The sequence below is a fragment of the Crotalus tigris genome, unplaced genomic scaffold (assembly GCF_016545835.1).
Source record: "Crotalus tigris isolate CLP2741 ecotype Arizona unplaced genomic scaffold, ASM1654583v1 scf7180000017680.1116333, whole genome shotgun sequence".
Lineage (NCBI taxonomy): Eukaryota > Metazoa > Chordata > Lepidosauria > Squamata > Viperidae > Crotalus > Crotalus tigris.
Window position 1 is genome coordinate 522,359 of NW_024096562.1, and position 25,197 is coordinate 547,555.

Here is a 25,197-nt window from a genome sequence, read left to right on the forward strand (position 1 = left end):
GTGTTCATAAAGTTCTATTTTCTTTCCCAATCTCCAGAATATATGTATTTTTGTATGCAACTTTTCCAAGTGGATTGTATGCATCATCCAACGATCTGCAGTTGTATCTTCTGCCTCCTCCTCCTCCTCCTCCTCCTCCTCCTCCTCCTCCTCCTCCTCCTCCTCCTCCTCCTCCTCCTCCTCCTCCTCCTCCTCTTCCTCCTTTGAACCAAGAAATAGAATGTGATAGATTCCATTTTGGGGGGAAAAATTGCTCAGGAAAAAAAAAACCTCTGTAGTTTTAACATTGTATATAAATACCTGCCAGAACTTTTCAGCAAAGAGAATATAAAAGCCAATTGCCTATGTTCTTTTAAAATTATATTACTTAAAAAGAGTAGCAAACAATCCCTGTCAAGTTTAAAAATAGGCTTTTATTTGAAGCCAATTCATATATTTAAAATGTTTATACGTAACTGTGTTGTGGGTCCCTTTTTTAAAACACAGGCACTGCGATTGACCCAGACTCAAGAGCAATCTGCACTTCTCCAGACTTTCCCTTTCCTTTGTAATTCTACTTTGGGAGAGACAACGCTGAAAGAGTTTATGAAAAAGGTTGCCATCAACAGAAGGATTGAGATGGAAATCCTCTGGTATGATAAGCCCCTTGCATTTGATAATGGGACCTGTTCTTGCTTTTAAAGGATGAGCTGGAAAGCTTTTATAAGGGCATGATTAAACCCAGCTGTCTCAGGCTTCTGATCAGGGATGAACTATCCTTTAAAATGCTGACCTGAACTGAATACAGAGTGAAGAATTTCATCATAAAAGAGCCGCTGAGCTACATTCGCTACCAATTAGCCAGGAAAGCACTGACATTCCAGTTTCATACATCCAGCAGAACTTTAAGCATAGGGCTTACATAAGTGCAGGCAATCCTCGACTTACTACAGTTCATTTAGTGACCTTTCATAGTTACAATGGCACTGAAAAAAGTGACTGATGACTGTTTTTCACACGACCATTGCAGCGTCTCCATGGTCACATGATCAAAATTCAGACACTTGGCAAATGACTCATATTTATGACGGTTGCAGTGTTCCGGGGTCATGTGATCCTCTTTTGCTACCTTCTGACAAGCAAATTCAATGGGCAAGTCAGATTCACTTAATAACCCTGTTACCAACTTAACAACAGCGGTGATTCACTTAACAATTGTGACAAGTTGTAAAATGGGTCAAAATTCACTTAACAACTGTCTCACTTAGCAACAGAAATTTTGGGCTCAATTGTGGTTGTAAGTCAAGGACTACCTGTACACAGGAACCTTCCTGCTTCAGCTGATTAATATTTTTTTTTAATCTTAGTTTGTGAAATTTTTCCTCCGTCTATTGTGTAGATTTCGTTGATATGCAAGGTTAACCCCAAAGAACATCAACCCCAAATTTCAGATGTGTTCTACCACAGGAAATTGATGGAAAAGTGATAAATCAAGAACAACCCCTGTGTAATTTCCAGCTGTCCCTACTTGTGAACCAAGGATGGCCAAGTGCAGTTGAAACCAAGCCGGGAGTTTTCTCATCCATGTGACATATCTATGTATAGATAGACATGTATCTATGGCAAGACAAGAGGCAATGAATAGAAACTAATCAAAGAAAGAAGCACCCTAGAATTAAAGAGAAATTTCCTGACTATTAGAACAATTAACCAGTGGAACAACCTGCCTCCAAAGCTGTGAATGCTCCAACACTGGAGGTTTTAAAGAAGAGACTGAACAACCATTTGTCTGAAATGGTGTAATGGGATTGGACTAGAAATCTTCAAAGTCCCTTCCAAATCTGTTATTCTATGTTTATATGTATATATCTGCCAGAAGCCGTGCTCCAAAGCAAGGCAGGATCAGATGAAAAAAATAATAATAACTACTTATTCAGATCAATTGCCCGTACAATAAGGCACACTATTTATAAAAGCAATTGCTCTTTCATTTGCTTATGGCAGCTTTTCTCTTTCTTGCATACATATGGCTTTGATATGCAAATGCACATGCCTTCTTTTTTTCTACTAGACACAGCAAAGAGAAGAAGGATAAGATGGAAATCAGGAATGCGTTGTATGGATCTCTGCAGTGAAATATGCATATTTGTGCTGGGGACGGGGATAAAACAGGATGGCAATAAGGTAAGGGGAAGAAAATCAGGGAAGGAAAAAAAAGACAACAAACAAACAACAATTTAAGAGACTGTGTCAAACAAGGTTAATTTTTAAAGATTTTCCAGCAGTGAAGTTTCTAATCATTTGTCTCTCATACCTGTTGCTTTGCTCTCAGCAGCTTCTTCTAGTTTTGTCTGTAAATATAGGAAGATGCTCTTGATTTATGAGTATTGATTTGGTGGTGGTGGTGGTGGTGGTGAAAATCCTCATCTTATTACGTAAATAATAAGCATTATGGTAAGTTGGAGTATTTGTATATTGGAAATGCCAGTTGATCTGTGTATTTTGCAGAGGATGACAATGGCACGAGACTGTTATATCTCTTTGTGCCTCAATTTTATGCCAGTTTCATTATTTTGAATTTGCTCTTTAAATCTCCCACCTGCTGTGTCCCCTCCAAACACACAACAGGCTTATCTCTTTCTAACACAGTACAGTGTCGGGGTGGGAATTCTGTTATCAGTACTGGGCTCTAGTTACTTGCCAGAATTTATCTCCTGGCATTGAAAGGATATATAAACATCCTAACAGTGGTATGCATATCATTAATACCACACGTAGCATGAGGCTTTAGATCGGGTGTTTTTCAAATTTGCCAACCTTAAGATCTGTGAACTCCCAAAACTGGCATTTTAAAGTTGACAACTTTGAACAAAAAAAAAAAAACACTTTATATTCTATAAAAACCCTGAAACTCTCCCAAGAGGGGTCTCAGTATCGATGTTGGAAAAGCCGATGCTAGCCACTGGCAAAGATGGCTCCATTCTTGCTTACCAGGTTTTTCTGACCACTAAGTAGTAAGCTGAATGTCTGTGTCATCAGATAAGCTGTTGATGCAGTTTGCCTCAGTAAAGTTTACAACCTTCCCCAGGTTAGTATACTTATATCTCAGAACCACTATCACAAATGGCATTCCAATATAAACTATCTCTATTTAATTTATAGAGAGCTTTTTTGTCTACTTCCTCACCGGGATCCCACTAACATACAAGTGTAATATCTACACTCCCAATTTTTTTCCAAACCTATTTTCATGCATTTATCCAAATTTTAGATTAGATACTAAATCAGGGTTCATAGTTTATCTCTCATGGTGTCAAATTTCTTTAGGTAGACACAGAAAAGACACCTTCCTTTGTCTCTTTCAAGATCGGTAACAGAATTTTGGCCAGGTGCTTATATGAGAATATCTTTTTGGTAGTGCATTCCTGTTCAGGTCAATATTCCCATGATTTTTGAAAGATAGTCTTTCAACTACTCCTCATCTACTGGACTTTTCAATAATGGTACCAGCCCTATGGAACAGTTCTCCCAAAGTTGATATAGGGTCCTCATATTATAGCTTTCTGGAAACTCATGAAAACAGGTTTTCTAGATGCTCTTTGGAGAATGATTGTCACTGCAATTATTATTCAAGTGGATTTTTGTTTGCTCATTCTTTTGCAGTAGGAGGGATTTGGGAGTTTCACTGTAGATGTTTTAGTATTTTTCAGTGGATGCTGTTCTTTATATAAGCTCTCAGGACCTTGAAGGATTTGGCAGCATGCAACTTGAATATATAAATAAATACACTGTGTGCATTGCAATATTATCGTTCCCCTATTCATTCTTTATTTCATAAACTAGCAGCATCTATTTCACCATATCTAAGGAAGCTATCAGATCTTGTTTGTGCTGGAACACTTCAAAGTCTGAGGCTAAATTACAAAGTCAAGAACCATCACAGGTGAAGTCAGTGGCAAACCATTTGCATATTGTTGCCAAGAAAACAGCAAGAATCTATTCAGGAAGTTATCAGTCTTCTACCATGTTTTGGCCTACTCTATCCTTAATAGCCTGAAATAGACCATCTTCTCCAAATTGAGTCCTATTGGACTAGATGCTTACAAACCTTTTGGGGCTTTCTTCCAGTGTTAGTTTAATAATAAGTGGGAACAGTTTAGATTCATTGAGATTCAAGCAGTGCCCATTTTTAAAAAGTTCTTAGTATTAATATAATCTTCTTCTTGCTAGCAGAGTTTCCTTCACTTATTGAAATTCCAAAGTTCCATGTGAACAGGGTATATATTTCTGTTTCTAACAATGAAAACTTTTCTAGGCTATTTGCAAATAGGAAGTTCTGTTATTTTTAAAAAATGAACTCCATCCTTAAACATGTGAAGCATTAGTAAAAGGAGCCTTATAATTATGATCAACTACAATATAAATTTGTTCATTTCATAATAGAAATACAGATGAAGAATTAGTTATTTGGGATACATTATGGATGCTCCTTCTTGGATCTGACTGTGAATGGTGATTTAAAGAATATGTTTAAAAACTTTAAAAAATAAATAAATTAAAAACAGTATAAAGGCTTTTCTTTAGTCATGGTTTCAAACCATCTTCAATCAGGAACTGTGAATCCAGGTGGACTCCCAAGTCACAGATCCTGTTCCTTGGGGGCTTTGCTTCCTGATACAGAGGTACTGCTTTGTTGGTGCCATGGAATCTGAATTGACAAATAGTAATTCCATATTACTAGGATTCAAATTAAACCTGTTCTGTCTAGAGTAGACCTTCAGACATTGGAATTGGACCTCAGCAGCATCAACAGTCTAAGAAAGTGATATAAAGCTGAATATGATTAGCACTGTAATAGTACCATGAATTAATGCATTAAAACATGAATTAATGAATTAAAGCTAATGTAATCCTTAGTTGCACAAACAGAGGCATGGAGTCAAGACCATACGAAGTATTAATACCACTTTATAAAACCTTAGTAAGGCCACACCTGGAATACTACATCCAGTGTTGGTCACCACATTTGGTCACCACATTGTTGAGAATTTGGAAAAAGTGCAGAGAAGAACAACTAAGATGATTAAGGGCCTGGAGACTAAAACACACGAAGAACGATTGCAGTATTTGGGCTAATCTAGTCTAGAGAAAAGTAGGACTATGGGTGACATGATAGCAGTGTTCTAGTATTTGAAGGGCTGCCACAAAGAAGAGGGGGTCAACTTATTTTCCAGAGCACCAGAAGGCAAGACAAGAAACAATGGATGGAAACTAATCAAGGAGAGAAACAACTTTGAATTAAGGAGAAACATCTTAGTGGTGAGAACTATTAACCAGTGGAATGGTTTGATTTCAGAAGTTGTGGATGCTTCATCACTGGAGGTTTTTAAGAAGAGATTGGACAAAATAGTACAAAGTCTCCTGCTTGAACAAGGTATTGGGCTAGAAGATCTCCAAGCTCTGTTCTGTAACTCTAGCCCACAAGAGGGCAGGGCTTGGGTTATCCTGTGGAATCCTGTAGAATTATTGGATGATATCTTATTTGTCAAATCAAAACATTCCTTTGGAGCTACATATACCGTAGATGCTGGCGTATAAGACGACTTTCGCAAGGGTTAAAATCGGCGCCGAAGACAGGGGTCGTCTTATACGCTGAATCGTCTTATATGCTGGAAATACTGGTAGTTTCTGGCGTATAAGATGATGTTCTAGGCATGCGACTCGGCGCCAAAGACGGAGGTCGTCTTATACGCCGGGTCGCCTTATACGCTGGCATATACGGTAAGCTTTTTTCAATTACAACAGAATAGGATGGCCTTTTTGGATAAAGGACTGCAATATAAAGCATAAATGAATAGGAACCTATCCACCTGCAACTGTCAGATGGCAAACAAATTCAAAGAAGTTTATGAAACAGATGCGTTGCCTCAAAGATGGGTGTCATTCTATGGCCTTGTTTCAGACTGAGCTTTAACAAGTATGAGTCAGCAGTGTGCTGCAACGGCCAAAAAAGCCAAAGCATCAGATGTCAATGTAGTTCAAAGGGACCTGGGTTCAAGTGATTTTTATAAGTAGATTATCCAGAGAAAAGTATAAAAAAGAGCATAAAGCACTTCACAAATTAAACGTGGTGATGATAAGTTGAAGTAAGGGCATATATGCTGATTTATTTCAACATTATTCTATGGAAATCAGCAACTAAATTTTTAAATAAAACATAGCTCATAAAACCAACTATCCCATGCAGTTACTAATCTTCCCAGTAATAGGATTACTGTTCCTTATAGGTATTAATATGATCAGTTAGAGTAATAGCATTTACACATTTTTCAAGATAAGTTGTATTTAACAATTCATTACTTTTTATGTAGGTAGATCTAATTTCTGCAGATTATTTAATAAGGAATATTCTTTGGAGTATCATTTTATAGTTAATAATTATAAACTGTGACGTGAATGTTTAGAAATGGCAATCTGAAATAATCTATGTATTTTATAGTTGGGAGACTGATGGTGGCCTAGACGATGTTCAATTGTCAAGCTGAGTTTTAGTGAAACAGGTAGCAGGCTATAATATAAATTGCCATGACAATAAACCCAAGAAGTGGAGATCTCTTTTGTGAAGGAAAGATCATCAGAAGACCTTTCGAGTTTGCAAATATATTTAAAAGACATGAATGGCAGTCATGCTTTGGGTAAGGCATATAAATGTATGTGTTTTCAACTAGGAACTCACAACAACAAGAACTGTTGCCTTACTTTCTTCACCTTCTCTGTTCTCTTACTTTATACACATTTCAGTACTATTCCCAATATTGTAAGTAAGCTCAAAGGATTAGTTATGACCAACAAGGTTTAAAGAAGTTCTAGCCTCTGAATCAATAATTTAAGATGTACAAATATTAGCCTATTTATGTGATGCCTTTAAGAAGAATGTAATTGTCTTTGACTATATCATCTACTACACTTTGAAACTTGGTTTTCCTGTGGCAGAGTCAAAAGTCCTCATTTGCAACTCGTCTGAGATTGGCCATTAGCAGGAGAACTTAAAACTGGGAAAATTAGGAGGTCCACACATGAAGTGAGTAACAACGTCTTGTCTTCCTTCTCTGTGTCTTGATGGAGATCACTGGGTACAAACAGTGTAGACCGCAAAGCACCTTAAAATGTGTAAAGGCATCACACAAATAGGCCAGTATAGGAATAGATCTAACCTGTCATATCAATCTACACATAGAGATGATAAAGTTAAAGACTAGAAAATTCAAATTCAGTTCTGGAGTTTTGACTTCCAAAGTTTGACTCGTGATTATTATAGTATTAGTATTTTAAAGTGCTCAACAATGAGTGAAGAGACTCTTGTGTTTTAATTTGCTTGGTGCATATTTCTTCCAGGATGCCCTCAGATTAATAAAATAAAATAAAAAACATTTTAAATCATTTCAAAATGTTATTGACCTGTCCTCCATTTATGATTCAGGTGACAATGAAGCAAGAAGGATAACTCAGATGAAAATGTATATGTTATGAATTACACAGGAAAACTAGAAAAGACAAGAATTTTATTCTCCATCTCTTTTTTTTATTGTGGCTAGCCTTCTAAACTGTCTACTTTATCTGTCATAAAAGGATTGACTTATTGTTGTGTTATGAGAAATGGGAAAACCACAACACCAAGGAAAAAAAGCCTTCACATGGATGCCTAGGTTGTATTCCCTAGAGATCCTAATCTAGGTGTGAGAGAATAAGGTGTTATTGCTTTTTTTGAAGGCCTATATACACAAAATTGATTAAATTGGAACCTGATTATATTATGTCAGAAAACAGCAAAGGAAAAAGAACTGCAAAGAAACATGGCAATCAACCTACTGTACAATTTTATTCCTATTGTGGGCAAACATTTTGCAGAAAGAGATGGCCAAAGTCACAGGGTTGATGAAAAGCTTAGGCTTTGTATAAAATATTGCAGTAGACTAAACTGAAACAGAACTGACTGATGAATGGTAAATGCTGAGTAGATTTGCATACCACTTACTATTTTGTTCTTAATCAGACTCCACAAATGGAGGCAAAACATTGAGATAATTGGATTAGTTTCTAATGCACATCGTTTAATAACATATCAACACTTGATATTAACAGTTATTAGATCCTGGTAGCTTTTGAGCTGTACCTTACAATACATTGCCATCATATCAATCACCAATGACTGTACTGAATAGGATATGAAAAGAGTTATTTAATTACTTGATTTATACAGCTGCCCATCTCAATACATGACTCAGGGCAGCTCACAAAAACATCTACAAATAGAAATATAAAATGAACAAGAAATCTAACATCCAGCAGCCAGTGAATCAGAAAGCAGCACTCAAGACCGCTAGGAAAGTAGCTCCAAGCTCAGGCAGAGAACCAGGTCTTCAGTTTTCTGCAGAAAGCCAGCTGGGATGGGGGGCATCCTAAGCTCTGCAGATATAATGTTCCAGAAAGTGAATGCCATAGCAGAAAAAGTTATCCTATGGGGCCCTGCCAGCCAACAGGTCTTGGCTGATAGCACCTGCATCTGCAGGATGTGTAGAGACCACTGGGAAGAGTGGTCTCATAACTAACTCAATGTAGAGTTAGACCAAGCCACCAGAGGGGAAGGGTGGCTAGAGAACCCATGGAAGGAACTAAGGAACTCACAATATCATATATTCTCTCCCCCCACACAAAAAAATCTTGGCTGTCAATTGCAAAAGAAGGAAGTCAAGTACTCAAATTTCAGCTCAGTCATTTAAAAATCATTATGATTGTAGAATCCTGTGAAAGATCATAGGAATCTGGATTTATGCATTGGTGCATTGTATTCCTTGTATATTTAGAACTAAATAAATTTGTATTGCTACAGAGTACTTTATGAGCAAGATGTACATTCCTGAAGTATCTTAATCCCTAACTGAATTTTGGGGAACCAGTTAGGTAAATAAAAATCCATAGGCAGAACATATTCAGTATGTTCAGTATAATCAGTATAAGGGAGGGTAAACAATTAGTGAATCCCAGGGAAAAAATTACCTAAAAAAATTCTCTTTTGATATGGTTCCAGTGATGCCATGGGTGCAGGTTTATCATGCTCTGTGGTTCATTCAGTCTTTTACTGTGTGTGCAACATCAAATAAGGGTTCTCTTTTATGGAAATGATTGTTGTGTGCTTCTCTACTCTCCTAACTGATGTTTTTGACAGTAGTTATTTTATAATTTTAAATGAACCTTTGGATTTTCAAAACTGATTTTTTTAAGAAGATATTTGCAGGATTTTTAAAGAACAGTGGATGTTCAGACATTATGGGGTGAAACGTGTCTTCTCACATGTACTCCCATATATCCAGTGACAGGGCGACTCGCTCCCGATGGCAAAAGGTGAGCTAAAGGGAATTATTGTTCTGGGATTGAGGCTTCAGTGGGAAGAGCCTTTATGGCGATGGCTGTTGGGAGCAAGATGCCCTATCACCATCCCAGTTTACCCCTCTCCCAGCCCAGGAGCCATCAGGCTGCAGCGCAACATGCTGAAGGAGAGGTCTTTCTCCCCAAGCCTGGGTGTGATTGGTAGCTTACCAGCTCACATGCAAATAAAAGTCCCCAAGCTCGGAATGATGTCTTTCTCTGTCTCTGTCTCTGTCTCTTTCGCTCTCATTCTGTCTTGCATGTTTGTGCACAGAACGATGGCTTTTTAGCCAGCAGAGGGGGCTAAGCAAGGCAAGGAACCCTTTGGAGAAGGAGTGTGGGCTGGCAGAACTTTTTTTTCTTTTAAGCCAGGCAAACTTTGGAAACTATAGCAGAAGGCCCAGGATCATGGTGAGTTGTCCCCATGGCAAGCTGGCCAGGGCAAGGTGTCCTGCGACAAAATGGTGGCCATGGCAAGGTGGCTGCACAAGGTGGTGGCGGCGAGTTGTCCTAGGCCACAGGTCGGCAACCTGCGGCTCTGGAGCTGCATGCGGCTCTTTGAGCCTTCCCCTGTGGCTCCCAGCCTCCTCTGCCTTTGCAGAGAGAGACAGAGACAGAGAGAGGCAATTGCGCTTCCCTGCTTCCCTCTCTCTCTCTCTCTCTCTCTCTCTCTCTCTCTCTCTCTCTCTCTCTCTCTCTCTCTGTGTATGTGTTTTGTGTGTGTGTGTGTGTGTGTATGTGTGTAAAAGAGCGCACTCACAGTGTTCTCCGAGGAGCTGAAAAGCTTACTGGGTGGAGCTCCTCCCTTTGCTGCGTCTCTGCAGGAAGCAGGAAGCAGGAAGGGCAGGAGAGAGCTTAGGCTGACTCAGGAATTCTGGGAGTTGAAGTCCATGAGTCATAAAAGAGACGAGGTTGCCTACCCCTGAGCATGTTGGACAACAGCTTGAAGCTTGCCAGGTGAGCAGCAGATAGGAGGGGGGGGGGAGAAAGAAAGAGAGAGAGAGAGAGAGAGAGATAGAGGGAGGGAGGGAGGGAGGGAGGGGGAGAGAGAGAGAGAGAGGAAAGAGAGAGAGAAAGAAAGAGAGTGGGGGAAGAGGAGTGGCAGACCAAGGGCAGATAGAGAGGGAGGGAGAGAGAGAGACAGAGAGAGATCCTTTTGACATCTAAAATGAAGATAACACTGCATATATCCTTTTTTTACCTTTGTGTGTATGTAATTTTATTCTCTTAAAGCATTCTCTTGGTGATCATTGTTTTAATAGTATGGATATTCCCAAGAGTCATATTTTTACTTTTATTTTTAATGTGTATATATACATATACATATATATATATATATATACACACACACACACCTATAATAAAGGTAAAAAAGGATATATGCAGTGTTATCTTCATTTTAGATATCAAAAGGGTTTTGCGGCTCCCGGTGTTTTGTTTTTGGTGGGAAACCAGTCCAAGTGGCTCTTTGAGTGTTTTGGGTTGCCTACCCCTGTCCTAGGCTCTATAGTAAAGGTCTACTACCATTTATTTATTTAACTTTTTATATGTGTACCGTAGTTCAATGTATTATCCTTGACTCTGATAGAGATTTGATAGCATTCCTATTGATTAAAATGCTTAAACAGGGTTTCTAGAAGTGATCATATATGGCTTCATTTATGATACAGTGGATCATATATGACTTCAGTGATCATTCCATAAATTATTCTGATCAATTTACATAATTGCTTTTACAAAAAAAATGGAAGGAAGGGCAGAGGTAGTCAATATTACTGATTGTCTATCAAATCTATTTGTAGAAATTACAAAATTGTCACCTGTATATGAATACATGGCACAGGTTAAATGTATTTGAGGTGTCAAAACTATTTGAATACTGTCAAATATTCAGTTATGGATTACCCTATATTATTTCCTCAATTTTGATTCTACATTTCTGTTTGATCCAAGATTAAAATTCCTTCCTTCCTTTCTTCCTTCCTTCCTTCCTTCCTTCCTTCCTTCCTTCCTTCCTTCCTTCCTTCCTTCCTTCCTTCCTTTCTTCCTTCCTTCTTTCCTCACAGAGAATAATATCACATTTATATCATATTAAGAAACCCCATTTAACTGTATATTTTGGTTTATCTTCTCCTAGCTGAAGCATGTGATTATGTATTGTTATCAGTCCTTCCAGAGAGGCAGTACAATCTTTCCTGTTTTATTATGTGCCATCTGGCAATAATAAATATTGGAAGACTTGGATGGCATACACATTCTATATCACTTTTGTCATGCAGCATGCTATTTTTACAACTATATCTCAATGGCATTATTCAGATATAGCAAGTAAAGGGTAGCATTGCTGATTTTTCACACTTCTAATAGTTAAGTAGGTTTTTGGTAGAATTCATGTTAAACAATAGATACATTTTATACCTTTGTAATATATTCCTTACAGATACCATATTCCTAAGGAATATGATTTCTACCTTTAGTCTACTTCCTATTTATAATTATCTATCTTCCATTATGGGTAAATATAATTATTACTTTAAAAATTTCTTCTTTGCATTATTATAATTTTTCTATTAATATTTACAAAAACATTTTTCAACTGTACTGTTGTAGGAAATGAAATGCAAATGAGCAGCTCTGAAAATTAAAACAATGAAAAGGGACATGTATTCTGAAGAATTAATGAATAAAGTGGCTTCAGGGCATAAAAAGTTGTATTTTCAAAATAAACATGTAGTTAAAAAATGAGATAAATCATTTGTAGGGATTTAAATTAAATAAAGAAACACTGATCATGTTTGAGACTAATAGCTTGTTTTGAAGTCCTAACTGTGTCCTCCTCATCTTTTTGAATATGAAGTTTGTCCTCCAAACTTGTCTCAGTACATCATGATTCTTACTGGTGTTAATTTGGCTCTTTCTAGGCAGCCTAAGAGACAATAATGCTGTAATGGTTCTGATAGATCAGTGGTTCTCAACCTTCCTAATGCCGTGGCCCTTTAATATAGTTCCTCATGTTGTGGTGACCCCCAATCCCCCATCCAGCTGGCTGGGGAGGGGGGGTAGGAAGATCACTCCGCCGGCTCCGCCCAGCCTGGTTGGAGAAGCGCCATTCCTCTCCCTCTTTCTCTCTTTCCTCTCTATTTTTCTCTTTGTTTCCTCTCTTTCTCTTTCTCTTTCCTCTCTCTCTTCTCTATCTCTTTCCTCCCTCTTTCTCTTTCTCTCTTTCCTCTCTTTTCCTGTTTCTTTCTTTCCTCTCTTTCTCTTTCCTCTTTCTCTTTCTTCTCTTTCTCTCTTTCCTCTTTTTCTCTTTCTTTCCTCTCTCTCTTCTCTTTCTCTTTCCTCTCTCTCTTCTCTCTCTCCTCTTTTCTCTTTCCTTTCCCCGTTTCTCTTTCTCTTTCTCTCTCTCTCTCTCTCTCTCTTTCTGTTTTCTCCCTTTTTCTATCTCTCTCTTTCCCCTCTCTTTCTCTTTCTCTCTCTCTTTCCTCTCTTTTCCTCTGTTTCTCTCTTTTTCCTCTCTTTCTCTCTCTCTCTCTTATGGCAGCATCGTTGGGGGCCCCTGCTGCCCCCAGCCCGGCCTCTGCCACGTCCTCAGCTGAACAGGCAGGGAGGGGGAGCAGGACGGAAGGCAGCAGCTGTGGTGGCAGTGGTGGCCACTGCTGCATCATCAGGGGTTCCAGCCACCTCCACACTGCCCAGCTTCATCCTCCATCCATCTATGGAGCTGTAGTGGGGGCTGGTGCAGCCCACCAGCCCCTCTGCCAGCCCGGCTGCTCCCCTCCAGACACCCTTCTTCCTCCCAGCACCTGCCCGAGCCGCTTTGGGGGCAGCAGGAGGAAGAAGGAGAATAGAAGGGCTAGAAAACTGCTGCCACCATCCCCGCCACTCCCGTGCTGCCCGGCCTCACCCTCTGCCCATCCGATGGAGCCACAGTGGGGGCTGGTGCCACATGGCCTGCCAGCCCCTCTGCCAGCCTGGCTGCTCTCCCCCCAGGAACCCCTCTTCCTCCTGGCGCCTGCCCAAGCCGCTTTGGGAGCAGCAGGAGGAAAAAGGAGAGGAGAAAGGTGAGAAAACTGCTGCTGCCATCCCCGCCGCCCCCGTGCTGCCCGGCCTCGCCCTCCGCCCATCTGATGGAGCCATGGTGGGGGATGGTGCCATGACACCTCTGCCACCCAGCTGCTCCCCCCAGGCACCCCTCTTCCTCCCGGTGCCTGCCCGAGCTGCTTTAGGAGCAGTAGGAAGAAGAAGGAGAGGAGAAGAGTGAGAAAACCACTGCCACCATCCCTGCTGTCCCCGCACTGCCCAGCCTCGCCCTCCATCCATCTCATGGAGCTGTGGTGGGGGCTGGTGCTGTGCGGCCCTCCAGCCCCTTCACCAGCCCGGCTGCTTTCCCCAGGCACTCCTCATGCCCCGGCGCCCACCCGAGCCACCTTGGGGGCAGTAGGAGGAAGAAGGGGAGGAGGAAGAGGATGGCAAGGAAGCCACCGCCAGCACTGGGCCCCAGGAGGCAGCTCTCCTCTCCTACCTTTGCTGAATCTCCTTCTTCCTGGCAGCCTGGACTCCGGCATGCCTTCCCGGCCAGAGGGTCCAATAGTCGGGCTTGCTGGGGATCAGAGGGGCTGGTCTCCTTTGGGCCGTGGCTTGTGGGAGGGCTGGCTCGCTCAGTGGAGCCTCCAGGAGGCTGCTCCCAGCAGGGATCCTGGGGCTTCCCCAGGTGGCTCCAAGGCCACGAGGCCCTGGATGCGCTTCTCCCAGGGGATGAGGCACCTGAGTGCAGGGCCACTCAGGAGCCCTGCAGGAGGTAAGTCTGCCTGAGAGAGAGAAGGGAAGTGAAAGTGCCTCTCTCTCTCTCTCTCTCTCTCTCTCTCTCTCTCTCTCTGTGTGTGTGTGTGTGTGTGTGTGTGTGTGTGTGTGTGTGTGCAAATGGTGGAGGAGTCCATGTGGAGACGGATGCGGAGAGGTGTCTCGGTTCCTAAGACCATCGGAAATATGTGTTTTCTGATGGTCTTAGGCGACTCCTGTGAAAGGGGAGTTTGACCCCCAAAGGGTTCGTGACCCACAGGTTGAGAACCGCTGTGATAGATAAAACCCAATAAAAGAACTTCCAGGGAAAATTCTTCCTGAAAGAACATTTTATTCAGGAAACAAAGTATTGACACTACATAGTTGAACCCAAAAACTAAATTCCCTTCCCCCCAGATACAAAGTAATAAAGTACAATTCCCACTCCGAATAAACTGTCATAAATCACATTCCCCAATTAGTTAAAAGCATGGGCTTTCTTCCAGCTCCACAGCTTGCCACAATGTTATCAGCTTGTCCTTGGGTTCCCATGGCAGTGTTATCATTATGGCTAGCTGAGCTTTCATTCCAACCCCCCTCCCTGCTGCACCTGATTTCTAAAAGCAAGAGAAAGTATAGAAAAGGAGAAGAGAAAATGGCTGCATTTTCATCAGTTGTCAAAGCAAGACATCCAATGTTAGCAGCGTTGACAAAGAATGTGATTCTCTCACTTTGTAGTCCCTGGTGCTGCCATTTTTTTCCGGATGAAACTGGGAGAGACTATTCTTGCATATTGATGTCTGTGAACAATGCAGACAACAAATTTCTTTACTCATAGAACACAGGTTACATAATCCTTCATTTTTATGATTTTTTTTTAAATTGGTCCCTTTAAGTCCATATTGACTCCTGGTGATTGCCTGGATCAGTCCCTTCTTTCTTTCTTTCTTTCTTTCTTTCTTTCTTTCTTTCTTTCTTTCTTTCTTTCTTTCTTTCTTTCTTCAATCAGAATAGAGCTGGAAGGGACCTTCGAGTTCTTCTAGTCCAACCACCTGCTCAAGAAGGAGACCTTTTACCATTTCAGACAAGTGACCGTCCAGTCTCTTCTTTTTTTTTTAATAAAAATGTTTTTATTTTCCATTTATCCAACATATACAACAAAATTCACTTTACAAAATAAAATAAGTTCATAATCATAACCATAACCATAGGTGCCACTTGCTCATTCCCCCCAAGCTGCATCCACCCTCTCTTTTTTTTTTTAATTGAAAATTTTTTAAAAGTTTTACAAATGAACAACCAAAAACAAATCAACCCTCACCCAATCCCTCCCAAACCCACCCCTCCCTCCCCCCTCCCCGAACTTCCCAGAACTGAATATAGGCTTATTTAAAATTTTTAAAAACCTAAACAAATTTTTACAACTTATAGAATAATTAATAATAAGATATATGTGACATAAGCATTAAAAAGAAAAATACTTAAAAAAGAAGGAAAAAAGAGAGGAAAGAGAGAGAGAAAGAAAAAGAAAAAGAAAGAAAGATAAAAAAATAAAAGAAAAAAAAGAAGGGAGAAAACAAAAGAAGGGAAAAAGAAAAGAAAAAACAATCTATACAAGTTATGAAAAAGCTAAATGATATTTTTCCATATCCAAATTATATTGTATAAAATTTATCCATTTTTCCCATACAACAAAAAATTTCTCTTGAGATTGCTCCTTTAAGAAAGCCGAAATCTTTGCCATTTCCGCCAAGTAAGAAACTTTATAAAACCACTCTTGTAAAGTAGGCAAAGATTCCTTCTTCCAATATTGTCCTACTAACAGCCTTGCGGCTGTAATCAAATTTAACATCAATATAACTTCCTTAGCATCACAATCAGTAACAATACCTAATAAAAATAATTGCGGGGTAAATTTTACCCTCCTTCTGAAGATTCTTTGAATATTCCACCATATCTTAATCCAGAAAGCTTTTATATTTTTACACGGCCACCAAATATGATAATAAGTAGCGTCCAAACAACCACATCTCCAACATTTAGGCTGTAGATCAGGGTACATAATAGACATTTTTTGTGGATCAAGGTGCCATCTATAAAACATTTTATAAAAATTCTCTCTTAAGTTCTGCGCTTGTGTAAATTTAACATTCCTCACCCAGATAAGTTCCCAAGTATCCAATGGGATTGGTTCACCAATATTTTGTGCCCATTTAATCAAACAATCTTTGATTAATTCAGATTCTGAATCCATTTCCACTAAAACCCCATAAACCCTCTTAATATGAGTTGGTCTTTGATCCCTTACTTGTTTAAAAAGATTTTCATCTTCTCTAAGCCAACCCATATTACGATCCGTCTTCCATCTATCCACTATTTGTCTATATTGAAACCATGAGTAAGTAATGTTTTCATGTACTAAATCTTCCAAAGATTTTAACTGCCAATTTTGACCATCCCATCTAAGTAGTTGTATATAGGAAACCGTATCCATCTTAACTCCTCTTTATCCTCTCTATCGCATGCCAAGGTATAGCCCATAATGGTATTTTAAAATCACTTTTACAATATTTCCTCCACACCCTAAGCAAAGAAATCCTTATAATATGATATTTAAAAACCCGATCCACTTTTTTATTAAAAATTAAATAGGCATGCCATCCAAAAAGTAAATCCCAGCCCTCCAAATGGAGTATTTCTACATTTGTTAAGTTCATCCAATCACTAATCAATGTTAGGACCACAGCATCATAATATAGTTTCAAATTTGGTACCTTGAGTCCACCTCTCTGACGAAAATCTTGCATAATTTTAAGTTTTACCCTTGGTTTTTTCCCTGCCCAGATAAATTTGTTAATACCTTTCTGCCATTCATTTAAATTAAGTTCATTCTTTAAGATAGGTAACATTTGAAACAAAAAAAGAAATTTTGGTAGAACATTCATTTTGATAACTGCAATTCTATCCATAAGAGATAACTGTAAGTTATTCCAATTCTTTAAATCCTTCTGTACCCCAATCCACAACTTTTCATAATTGTTTTTATACAATTTTACATTAGAAGCAGATAATATGACCCCCAAGTATTTTACCTTATCAATAACTTCAAAGTCTGTTAAGTTAACCAAGGTCTGTTTATCGCAATTAGTCATATTTTTGGGTAATATTTTAGTCTTATTATTATTAATTTTAAAACCCGAAACACACCCATATTGATGAATCAATTGTAATAATTTTACTACCGAGTTAGTAGGTTGAGACAAAGTAACAACCAAGTCATCTGCAAAAGCTCTTAACTTATATTCGTTTTTATTAATCTCTATTCCTTTTATTTCTTGAGACTCCCGAATTTTAATCAACAAAATTTCCAATGTTAAAACAAATAATAACGGAGATAATGAACATCCCTGTCTTGTACCTTTTTCTATTGTGAAAACCTCTGACAAACCCCCATTAACAATAAGTTGAGCAGTCTGTTTTTGATATATGTTAGATAAAGCTTGTAATATATTTTGTCCAAAATTCATCTCCTTGATTAAACATAACATAAACTGCCAATTCAATTGGTCAAAGGCTTTTTCAGCATCCAAAAATATCAGCCCTGCAGAGACTTGGTTGTTTTTATCTAAATATTCTAATAAGTTAATAATTTGTCTAACATTATTTTTCATATATCTTCCAGTTATAAAACCCGATTGATCCTTATGTATAAGCTGCTGCAAGACCCCCATAAACCTATTAGCTATAATTTTTACAAAAATTTTATAATCCACATTTAAGAGAGATATAGGCCTATAGTTCTTGGGCAAAGTGAGATCTTGATCATCTTTTGGAATCAACGTCCAGTCTCTTCTTAAAAACCTCCAGTGATGAAGCACCCAGAACTTCTAATGGCAAGCTGTTCCACTGACTAATTGTCCTCACTGTTAAGAAGTTTCTCCTTAATTCTAGGTTGCTTCTCTCCTTGATTAGTTTCCATTCATTGGTTCTTGTCCTGCCCTCTGGTGCTTTGGAAAATAGGTTGACCCCTCTCAGATACTGGAATACTGCTATCATGTCCCCCAGTCCTTCTTTTCTCTAGACTAGCCAAAACCAAATTCTGCAACCATTCTTCATATGTTTTAGTCTCCAGCCTTTGATCATCTGAGTTGCTCTTTGCACTTTTTTTTCCAAAGTCTCAATGTAGTGTAACGTGGTGACCAAAATTGGATGCAGTTTTCCAGGTGTGGCCTTACTAAGGCTTTATAAAGCAGTACTGATCCTTCACATGATTTTGATTGTACGCCTCTATTTATACAACCAAGGATTGTATTAGCCTTTTTGGCTGCTGTACACACTGCTGGTTTATATTTAAGTGATTGTTCTACTAGGATTCCAAGTTCCCTCTCACAGTTATTATTTTTGAAAATCTTGGCAAGATTTTCAGAAGTGGTTTGCCCCTTTTGTAATATATTTTATTGACTTTTTAAAAAAGCATAAATCACTTTATTTGAGTTTTTCTCTTCCTTTCTTTTCTCTGCAAATAGCTTTAGAGTCCCAATTAAATAGATATTTGTAATCCAAATAGTTCAAAAAAGATTTTTTTCCTGAAATTTATAATTTTCTCTTTGTCTACAGCCCAGATTATTTTCTTTTTTTGTCACAGCTGTTCTTTGTTGTTTAAAACTTTGAAGGTCACAAGCACAGATTAGCTTTCCCAGGTTTTGCCAAGTCTTATATTAAAGTCATAGCTATCATAGTCTTCATCCACCACTAGGTGTCAACAACTATTTGTTTTTCAATTTCCAAAATGAACAATTATCTTTGAAATGAGAGTCTTAACCATTCAAACTATTTTAGATTTATCTAGATTTAAGTTTTAAATTTCAGGTTTTATATTTATTTCACTTCCATATATTTTGATCCTCCATAAAAAGATTAACTTGCTGCTTCCATTAGTATAAGGGTGGGGCAGAAATCCCCTTCCTTCCCTTTTGTAGGTATTTTATTTCTTGGGGATTAAATGTAGAATAGAAAAGAGAAGATTGAATTCCTCACCCAGTTTTAAGCACGCTGTTCACAGCTGTGCTGGTTAGTGCTTTTGGACTTCAGTTGCTAGTAGCTGGTCGATGCAATATGGCCAGCCTTTCTCCTGTTGGGTTAGAAGGCTTTCCCCAAGTCGAACGGAATGACTGCTGTCATTCCAGAATCGCTGGAGCACCCTCCTTTCTTCGTCACTTCTCTGGGGTGACTTCACCCCATTTAGGGTCCCCAGGCAGGGCAAAATTAGCCGCGGGGGTACAGAGAATCCGCAAGTCACGACAGGTCACTACCATGCAAAACTGGAAGTCTGGTTTGCCCCTTTTGATGACTGACAGAAAGTAACTGGCCCAAGGTCACCCAACTGGCTTCATGCCAATGGGCGGAATAAGAATTCATGATCTTCCAATGTCTAACTTGATGCCTTCACCACTTAACCACACTGGCTGTCTTCAGCTGGGTGGCAAAACTAATTTCCTGGACATTCAGCAAGAGAGAAGCAATATTACCTTCTATATAGTAGCTATCTTTGATACATGTTCATATGGTTTTCCATTTTCATATGGTTTATCTTAATGGTTTTCATTGACTTTACAGGATCATAATATTTAAGAAAGCAGGATTATTTCCACTATTTCACAAGGCTGAGCTGTACAAGAACATTAGATAGCAGCTTGGTATAATTTCTTTCCAGCTCATCTCATCTCTGTTTCTGAGTTAAGCTCTTAATACAGTATACACTCACTGGAGAGTGTTCCCATTAACATAGAGATACTTACTCCTCATTGAACATTCTTTGATTTGAGCTTAAAATATGATACTGAGGCAACAACTTTGTTTTTTCTGCACAATTTGGCACATTTTCAAACAAAGCTTTTGGGTTAAGCAACCACTATTTTCATCTTTTTTATTAATGCCTATAGGTCTACATGAGGGTTGAAGGCATTCCTTTAAATAAATATGATGCATTTTATTTTACATCATAGAGTAGTACCTTGGTGCGCAGCTGCTTTGAAACTCATCAAATTTGGTACTCAACTCTTTTTGACGCAAAACTTTTGTCCCAGTATTCATCGTTTGTTTGGTACTTGAGGCACAGGCTAGAACTTGTCAGTGTCAACTGCATTGTGACTCGCTACATTATTCCTTATGGGAAAAAAATGTTTGATACCCATCATTTTTGGTACTCATCATGCCTCCTGGAACCAATTAAAGATGAGCACTGAGATACCACTGTACTTGTTTTCATTTTAAAAAATTGAAATAACTAAAAAAGGTAAAATCCAAAAGAGCAGATAATCAGAATAGTTCCCAGGAGAACATGTTTATGAGAACATCCGTGTCCACAGACATGAGATTGCCCACCCTTATGCTTGCTTGTCATAGTGGGAAAAATATGAATCGAAATATATACATGCTGAAGTGCACTGATGGTATGATAGAGAAAAGAGCAGATTATCCAGTTTATGAACTAGGGAATTGCAAATTAGATGGTTTCCTGATGTTTACATATTTTGGAATACTGATCTCTTGTATGTGTTTACTTTGATAAATAGGACAGCAGTGTATGCCAAAGTCTAACAAAGGGCATTCTTATTCAATTTGTGTTAATTCAGCTTGACCCCCCAATACTGCATGCTGAGACATTTGATATGGATGCAGTTGATTCCGACATGCTTTTGTCCTGCTTTGCCAGTAACGATGCATCAATGAATGTGAAGACGCTTGTGCCTCTGAGGTTTGAGTGATGACACACACAGATGATTTGTGGCTTAGTAATGCAGAACAAACATTGATGCTGAGTTGTAGGAAATCCAATAGAGGATAACAAGGTGCAAATAAATAAATACTCAAGGGAGAACAAAGCATGGGGGAAATTAATAGAACAAATCCCATCCCAGTCTACAAATGTCACTCTTCAAATGAGAGAATAGAATCTCTTGAAGCAAGTGCACAGCAACATCTGTGGCCAATTGACTACCTTGCTTTTTGACTTGCTGTTAGAGTTTAGCTACTGTTCAATTAAGCTTGTGATACTTCTGTAAAGACAGAAGCATCTGGGCAAGCATGGAGATTGCAAACTGAAAAATTACTCAGAAGGGATCTCATCTGAGCTGCAATTGTTAAAATTACTGCTGGCAATAAGGAAAAAAAATCACTAAGTTGCTGTGTTTCAGAGATAGGGACAATTTCTCCCCATGGTATTATCTGGTTGACCATTATCTCATCTACATCTCTATTGCACCAGAATGTGCTCTCTCTCTCTCCCTTTCTCCCCTAAATGCTTTCAATATGACTAAATGTAAGAACACAAGATGATAGCAGTGAAGGCTTTTAGGTTTTAAGTAAAGATGCATTAAACAAGCCATATATCAAAAACTCTCTCTCTAAATTATGCCATATCAGCTTCCCCATAAAATGGTATTATGGATTTCAAGACAGGATACATGGGAGGACATGTGAGAAGATACTTTTCACCCCATAATGTCTGAACATCCACTGTTCTTAAAAAATGAAAGGCCTCAGTCCAAAACTTTCGGCAGATTCCACTACGTTTATTTCAGTGTAATCCTGTTTATATGAATTTTCATTATGATTTCATATTTGTTATTGTTAACAGCAGGAAACCAACAAGTAGTATTTCTATTATTTTTTTAAAAATAAATCACAATTAATAAAACTACATTATTTCATTATGCTTTATAACTAAATTTAATTTAAAAATAAATATATTGAAAAAGATGACAATATATATTATGCCAGGGAATCTGACATTTAAAATTGCTGGTTATCAGAATCTTTTCAGATAGCCATTGTCATTTTCAATAAATGGTTGTTACTTTTGGGTGATGGTAGTATTCAGATATTCTCCTTCAAGTAGTATATCTTCTACAAGAAAGTCATAACTTCTTATCTTTTAATTAAGCTCTTTGATTATCTGAAAGATGCAATTCTTATGCAAACAAATTTAATAAATTAATAAAAATAATAAAAGAATTACAGAAATGCTGGGAGATTAGTCTGATTTTGAAAATATATTAAATATAGCAGTACTAAATATCTGTGTTATTGAGAAACTGAAAATATATGTTCAGAATATATGAATAAATGGATAACAAATTTGAATATAGTCATTAGAGATGCAAGTCTGGGAATTTCAATGGGAGAAAAATATCAAGTTTACTCTGAACGTTATACTTAAGGAGAATTGGTATTATTCCAGCCTATTTCTTTACCCAAATTCTGAATATGCAACAAACAAGTCATATCATTCTTTCGGATGTATTGGTAGTAAAATCCAACAATACTGTCAGAAAAATTCATAATAAAAAGGAAGAAATTTTGAAAATTGTATTTCTATTACAATCTGAAATATTTTTATTCCATTTCACTAAACTATGTACTGTACCTTTTCAAATTATACTGAATTAGGATTGTATATGTTAATGGATGTGACAATTCTATATGAGCTTTTAGTGGAAAATATATTTTATTCCTTTTTCAAAAGAATGGCTAACTAAATTGCGGGAGTAGGTTTTGAATTTCAGAATTATTTCCTACTTCAAAAATAAAAATGTTGTAGAATTTAATTCTAATTAAAAAACCATCCTTGGACTACAATGTTATGTATGGGTTTATGTCACATCCACAAATGAGTTTTCTTATCCATTGAATTATCTTAATTTAATCTATAAATTCTAGTATTGACTTAATATGTTCCTTTTGGTTATTGCTTAGAGTTTTATCAATGATTTATACTGTGTTAAACAAGTAAATTTAGCTTAAAATTCAGTATGTTTCTATTTTGTTTAGAGAAAGAATATGAAACATTGTATAATATCCTACATCTTTAATGAAGTACTTGAACATACTAGTATTTTATGTACTTTAGATTTGTGGCTTATCCACTTGTACTATATTTCTATTCTTTCTTACATGTTTTATATACTTATTTATTCATATTCTTTTAAGTTATACTACTGCTACTACTAATTTGAGTTTTTCTCATTCATGCTTGAATCCAATCCTGTTTAGAATCTATTCAGAAGACAAACAACTTTACCTTCTCAACAAGGTTTAGAAGAACCAGCAAGAACATTGGAATTTTGATGTATGTTTGAACTTTTTTTTACTAATTTCTGGAACTGCAGAACAGCCCATTCACCAATAACATCATCAAAGCATTATTTGCACTTTTGAATTTTTAATTTAATTTAACTAATTAAATTTTAATACCCTCTACAATCATAATCCTATAGAGGTTTCCCATAACCACTTTTGGGATGGTAGACTAGAGTTGTGGAAGCTGGCTAAGCTGTGTATAGGGGCAGTTTTTCAGAATAAGTCCACATTACTGTAACGGATTCCTTGTTCTGAAGGACATTTTTTAAAACATATTTCATGCCGATTAAAAATTGTAAACAAAACTTTTTAAACTATGCATTTGGGTATTCATGTCTTCAGGAATAAACCCTCTGAGTTGCTATCCTCTTGAAGCAATGAAGCTTTCAAATGGATAGCTAAATAAATTCCAAAGTCCATTAAGCAGAGTAATTTACAGTGTTCTTAGGTTTTGCTCATGAAATTACATTAACACAGTTTTCTCTTTGGCTGGGGAAAAAAACTCCTCATTATCCTAAGCATAACAAATATGTTGGTAGGTGATAGTACAGAAATTGGACTGCTTAGATTTTTTTCCTAAAGAATGTATTCATTGTTCGTATTCTGTGCATTTATTCTGAAAGAAACATAGATCTTTGCAAATGTCACAAAATATTGAAAATCCTCTAAACAAAATGGCTGGAACTATTTTGCTTACTTGTCAAAAGTGGATTCATTGTAGATATGTTTTTGCAAATAGGGAAGGTTCATAATAAAGTGGTATTATTTAGGGAGTCTGTTAGAAGGAGAAACAATACAGAAAAAACAAACTGAATCTAGTTATTTTCCACCTACTCTTTAATAAGACACATTGTGTGCATATCTACTTATATATTTTCTTACATACATATATAGCCACACATTCTATGCACAAACAATATCTTTAGTTAAGGAAGCTAAATTAAATACATTGTGTCTATTTCTATCATTTAGCAAGCACATTTTATCACAACGAGTACACACTGGATTAGCATGTTCCCAAATAAATTGATTTAGTATTATGAATTCAGTAATAACAGGAAAGCCAAAAAATTGGAATAAATATATTAATCCCCAGAACACTAGTTTCATTTTAGTTCATTCATACATTTACAAAAGAGACCTGAGTTTTAGTGAAAATAAAATAATAAAATGATAATAAATAACAAATAATAATTTAATGAAAACAATACCACACCATAGTGATGTTCATGCTTTGAAAATAATGTGGAAAAAATGCTTAAAACCAAGTCTGATCATGTGTACAGTAGCTAAGATTAATCATTAGGGTTATCCATTTTTTCTAGACTTCTACAAGAGCCTGAAAAAGATGTGGCTGCTTTATAATCAATGGCTGCTGATTATATCCCACCTTTATTATTTTTATCAACAACTCAAGGCAACGAACATATTAGTATGCCTTCCTCCTGCTATTTGTCCCATACCAACAGCCCTGTGAGGGGAATTGACTGAGAGAGAGTGACTGTCCCAAAGTTACCCAGTCAACTTTCATGCTTATTATTATGATTGGTTGCACAGTCAGCCAACTGTTTAGAGTGGATTTCCTTCCCAAGGATCTGAGATAGAGAGATATTGCTTGATAGCGTTAAAGGTATCCTTGCAGGATGTAAACTGTTTCAAGTAAAGCTTCCCTTTGCAATTGAATGATAGTGATTTTGTCAGTGCCAATAGTATTCAAATGGTGCATCAGATGTTTCAGAATTGCACCCAAGGCACATGTTACATTTGGTTTGTTTTCTTTTGTAATAGTTATTCTAATTCTATTTGTAGGTCTTTGTATTTTGTGATTTTCTTCAGTTCTCTTTCTTCTATTCTTCTGTCTCCAGGTACTAC

At 37.6% G+C, this 25,197-nt stretch overlaps 1 long non-coding RNA gene across 1 annotated transcript; it reads left to right on the forward strand.

The window, feature by feature from the left end:
• The first annotated feature begins 507 nt into the window (after positions 1 to 507).
• LOC120305518 lies at positions 508 to 23,448 on the forward strand. Its single transcript, XR_005556065.1, has 3 exons — positions 508 to 632; positions 2,051 to 2,163; positions 23,239 to 23,448. It is a non-coding gene; the product is annotated as an uncharacterized LOC120305518 (long non-coding RNA).
• Positions 23,449 to 25,197: the final 1,749 nt, after the last annotated feature.